General features: G+C 38.3%; 1 protein-coding gene across 1 annotated transcript in view; it reads right to left on the reverse strand.

Annotated features, from left to right (window-relative positions):
• Positions 1-210: 210 nt before the first annotated feature.
• The window catches only part of csmd2 (CUB and Sushi multiple domains 2), an 828,472-nt gene continuing 823,766 nt past the window's right edge, over positions 211-4,916 (reverse strand). Inside the window, exon 72 of the mRNA XM_061982429.2 lies at positions 211-2,430. The gene's annotated coding sequence lies outside the window, so the exon portion shown is untranslated. The remainder of the gene's footprint in view (positions 2,431-4,916) is intronic.

The following is a 4,916-nucleotide window of genomic DNA, read 5'->3' on the forward strand; positions in this document are numbered from 1 at the left end:
GTTAACTGTACTGAATCTCCTTAGAATCCCTCGTTAACTGTACTGAATCTCACTAGTCTCTTGTTTACTGCACTAAATCTCACTAGTCCCTCGTTTACTGCACTGAATCTCACTAGAGTCCCTTGTTAACTGTACTGAATCTCCTTAGAATCCCTCGTTAACTGTACTGAATCTCACTAGTCCCTCGTTTACTGCACTGAATCTCACTAGAGTCTCTTGTTAACTGTACTGAATCTCCTTAGAATCCCTCGTTAACTGTACTGAATCTCACTAGTCCCTTGTTAACTGTACTGAATCTCACTAGTCCCTCGTTTACTGCACTGAATCTCACTAGAGTCCCTTGTTAACTGTACTGAATCTCACTAGTATCCACCGTTAACTGTACTGAATCTCCTTAGAATCCCTCGTTAACTGTACTGAATCTCACTAGTCCCTCGTTTACTGCACTGAATCTCACTAGTCCCTCGTTAACTGCACTGAATCTCACTAGAGTCTCTTGTTAACTGTACTGAATCTCCCTAGAATCCCTCGTTAACTGTACTGAATCTCCTTAGAATCCCTCGTTAACTGCACTGAATCTCACTAGAATCCCTCGTTTACTGCACTGAATCTCACTAGAATCCCTCATTAACTGTACTGAATCTCACTAGTCCCTCGTTTACTGCACTGAATCTCACTAGTCCCTCGTTAACTGCACTGAATCTCACTAGAGTCTCTTGTTAACTGTACTGAATCGCCCTAGAATCCCTCGTTAACTGTACTGAATCTCCTTAGAATCCCTCGTTAACTGCACTGAATCTCACTAGAATCCCTCGTTTACTGCACTGAATCTCACTAGAATCCCTCATTAACTGTACTGAATCTCACTAGTCCCTCGTTTACTGCACTGAATCTCACTAGTCCCTTGTAAACTGCACTGAATCTCACTAGAGTCCCTTGTTAACTGTACTGAATTTTACTAGAATCCCTCGTTAACTGCACTGAATCTCACGATTTACAGGTTGTGCATAATTTGCGACATGCTGTTCTGTGCGTACACCTGCCAGTTAAGATCTTTGGTAATACAGCACGATGGCAAAGTGTGAGTCTCAACATTGGTGGTAGGAACGCGGTGTGAAGTTTGGAAATACGGTCAAACCTGTGTTAGCGGTCACCTCTCTACGGCGACCACTTGCCGACAGCGGCCACAAAAATTTCCCCCGCAGAAAAAAGTAGTGTTATACACCTCATCTATAGCGGCCACTCATTTGGCAACCCAAAACAGTTTTCCGACTCCGCATACCGGCCACCGATATCAGAATTTTGCCATCACACGAAATGTCCTTTCTTAAGTGGGATCTGCGGTGGACCATGCAGCCAGACCATGCAGCTGTGCCGGGACTCGGTAGGTCTCGCCAAAAGTCTGGCATGAACGGGAACCAACGTCCTGTTTAGGTGAGCGACAATGAGCAGCCTCAAATTCAACAGCACGGTTCCAAAACTATAAAAACAAAGGCTTCACCACAATTCCGTATACATGCACATGAATACGTAGTTGTTTAAAGGTCGACATGTACGGAAATTCTAAATGGCGGTCACTCGTTGATAGTGGTCACTTTCATTGTTTCGCTTGAGTGGTCACTAAAGACAGGTTTGACTATAGTTTCTATGTCGTTGCCTTTCTGTGTGATTTTGAGGTGTTTGGATCTGCGCGAGGGTAATGGTCCAGTAGGCGCGGTTTACCTGACACATTAACGTGACGAATTAGGGGGGGTTGCAATACCCACTTTAGCCGCCGGATGGCAGTAGAGTGTTGAATATCTTAAATTGTGTTTTGTGGCAATTCCAACTTGACATATGCGGGAGAAATTAAAGTAAGGGGTGGAAATATCAACAAAAATGCATCACTAAGTGCGTCTTCTTGAGCCCTGCAATTGCCACCACTGCCCAGCATGCAGAATGTCAGCAAGCTAAGAAAGAAAACAAAACGTAGAAATGAACGGTTCTCTCCAACATGGCCTTGAAATTGCATTTTAAATCCATCCTCAGGAGCAGATGGATGAGGATGGACAGAGTTCCTCGTTACGGAAAGCAAGCGGTGAAAGAAATCCAACCGAACAACGGGGCAAAAAGTGGCTCTTTTAAACGGACTTCCTTCCATGCTTCTCTTGCACGCTGATCTGTGGTAGCAGCAGGTTCACGTCTTAACTGCAACATTTCCTTTGGGTTGAGGGCAATGAGGAGAGCGGTCACAGCTTCAACGCAGTTTCAGGTGCGGTTATTTCCTGGAGGTGCGATGACAACTCTCCAGTCACAAAAAAGCATTGTTGTTGCGTCGCCGGACGGTCCTTGAATTATTTCCAGTGACTAAAAGAGTTGTCGTTTTGCCGTCTTGCTCAAGGAACTATGGAGAAGCATCCTTGAAGATGGCGCAAAGCTCTCCTGCCGAGACTGGAGGGTGGACGTAAAGAAAGGAAGGAAAATGGCAAACGCGAGAGCGATGGGCAAATCAAAAACAAAACAACGGTAAAGAGTTGTAGAAATGACAGAAAATATGAAGACAAGACAAACAGTAGGCAAGGTTAGATGTCGAATACACAAATTGTTCCTTTAGTCTGAGATATGGAGGGTCAAATGAAAAAAAAATTAATTTTCTAATAATCACTTAAGAGTGTCATTAAGTCAAATCTTGTCAATGCCACTCATTTATTTCATGTACAAGTACGTTTCATTTGCTTGCTCTGCAAGGTTTCAAAAACTGTGGGGTGCTTTTCTGAAATACCGTATTTTTCAGTTTTTTTCATAGTTTGCGACTTATACTCAGGAGCGACTTATGTGTGAAATGATTAACACAATAGCGTAAAATATAAAATAATATTATTTATCTCATTCACGTAAGAGACTAGACGTATAAGATTTCATGGGATTTAGCGATTAGGAGTGACAGATTGTTTGGTAAACGTATAGCATGTTCTATATGTTATAGTTATTTGAATGACTCTTACCATAATATGTTCCGTTAACATACCAGTTGGTTAATTATGCCTCATATAACGTACACTTATTCAGCCTGTTGTTCACTATTCTTTATTTATTTTAAATTGCCTTTCAAATGTCTATTCTTGGTGTTGGCTTTTATAAATGATAAATGATAAATGGGTTGTACTTGTATAGCGCTTTTCTACCTTCAAGGTACTCAAAGCGCTTTGACACTACTTCCACATTTACCCATTCACACACACATTCACACACTGATGGAGGGAGCTGCCATGCAAGGCGCTAACCAGCACCCATCAGGAGCAAGGGTGAAGTGTCTTGCTCAGGACACAACGGACATGACGAAGTTGGTACTAGGTGGGGATTGAACCAGGGACCCTCGGGTCGCGCACGGCCATTCTTCCACTGCGCCACGCCGTCCCTTATCAAATACATTTCCCCAAAAAATGCAACTTATACTCAAGTGCGACTTATATGTTTTTTTCCTTCTTTATTATGCATTTTCGGCCAGTGCGACTGATACTCCGGAGCGATTTATACTCCAAAAAAATACGGTATATTGGAGAGACTGATCTCCAAATGAATCCCGATTGAAACAATTGAAATGTGGGTTGTTTATGAGCCTTTTATATGCTTGCGGGTTGTTGCTGCTCTCTGGGGCCATTCAGGAATGCAACTGCCTGTAGTTTTGTGTTGATATCTATCTTTTTTATTTCTTTATTTCATTATTATCGTTATTATTATGACTGCTTTTATTTGTTTGATTATTAGTTGTATTAATATGATTTTGCATTTATTTAGAATTATTATTATTATGATTGTTTATTTATTTAATTATTATTGTTATTATTATGACTGTTTTTATTTGTTTAATTATTAGTTGTATTAATATAATTTTGTACTTATTTATTTAATTAGAATTATTATTATGATTGTTTATTTAATTATTAGTGTTATTATGATTTGTATTTATTTATTTATTAGTAGTATTAAGATGATGGTTTGTATTTATTAATGTAATGATTATAATGATTATATTTTTTTATTTAATTTGTATTATAATTGTTTTACATGAATTTCTGCATTTATTAGTATTATTCTGATTGTTTCTTTAATCTATTTATTCAATTATTAGTATTGTTATTACGATTGTTTTATTGTGTAGTTACTTGTTGGGAGTGGGAGAAATAAAGAAAAACATGTTTGACTAATTCTGTCAATTATGTGGCTAAAAACCCAATAAACAAATATTTTCAAGAAAATAAAAAAAACGTTTAATAAAAAATAAAAAATGTCTAAATATTTCAAATTATAATTATTTATTAATTACATTTATTATTTAATGATTCATCCAAATACTTGCATCAGCACTTCATGAATTTATTTCACCTGTCAAATTCACCCATCAAAGTCAGAGGGCGGGGCTAACAGGTATCTCGTCCAGTGTTTCTTCACCATTGAGAGGGACAAGCGGTAGAAATGGATGGCCGGCCAAAAAATATGTTCTCATCTGCGGTCCGTATGGGTAATACACATTTTGACCACTTGTAGCAGTAATGAAAACAAACAAAGAAGTCTGGAGCTACAATCATAGCAGTTTCTTAAGCGCAAAAAATACGACTAAAGGGGTTAAATGTATATCAAATTGCATTTAAATTTTATTGCAAGTTTATTTGAGGAACACATGTATAATCTATTATTAGTTTAGTCAGAATTTATTCATTTTAGCACCATGTAATTGTTAGTACATTTATCTTTCATCAGTTTAAATGGGTTGATTAGTATTTGTTTTTGTAATCAGCCTGACCTAAGCCTTTGGTAATAATCTTAGCTTTCATATTATTTGACAAGGTTGTAAACCATAAGTAGGTTTGATATAATTACTGAATGCCAGATTACTAATTCAGTGTTAATATTTAAGTGGCCCTCTGTCGGGGAAA

This window comes from Nerophis lumbriciformis, linkage group LG21 (assembly GCF_033978685.3).
Source record: "Nerophis lumbriciformis linkage group LG21, RoL_Nlum_v2.1, whole genome shotgun sequence".
Classification (NCBI taxonomy): domain Eukaryota; kingdom Metazoa; phylum Chordata; class Actinopteri; order Syngnathiformes; family Syngnathidae; genus Nerophis; species Nerophis lumbriciformis.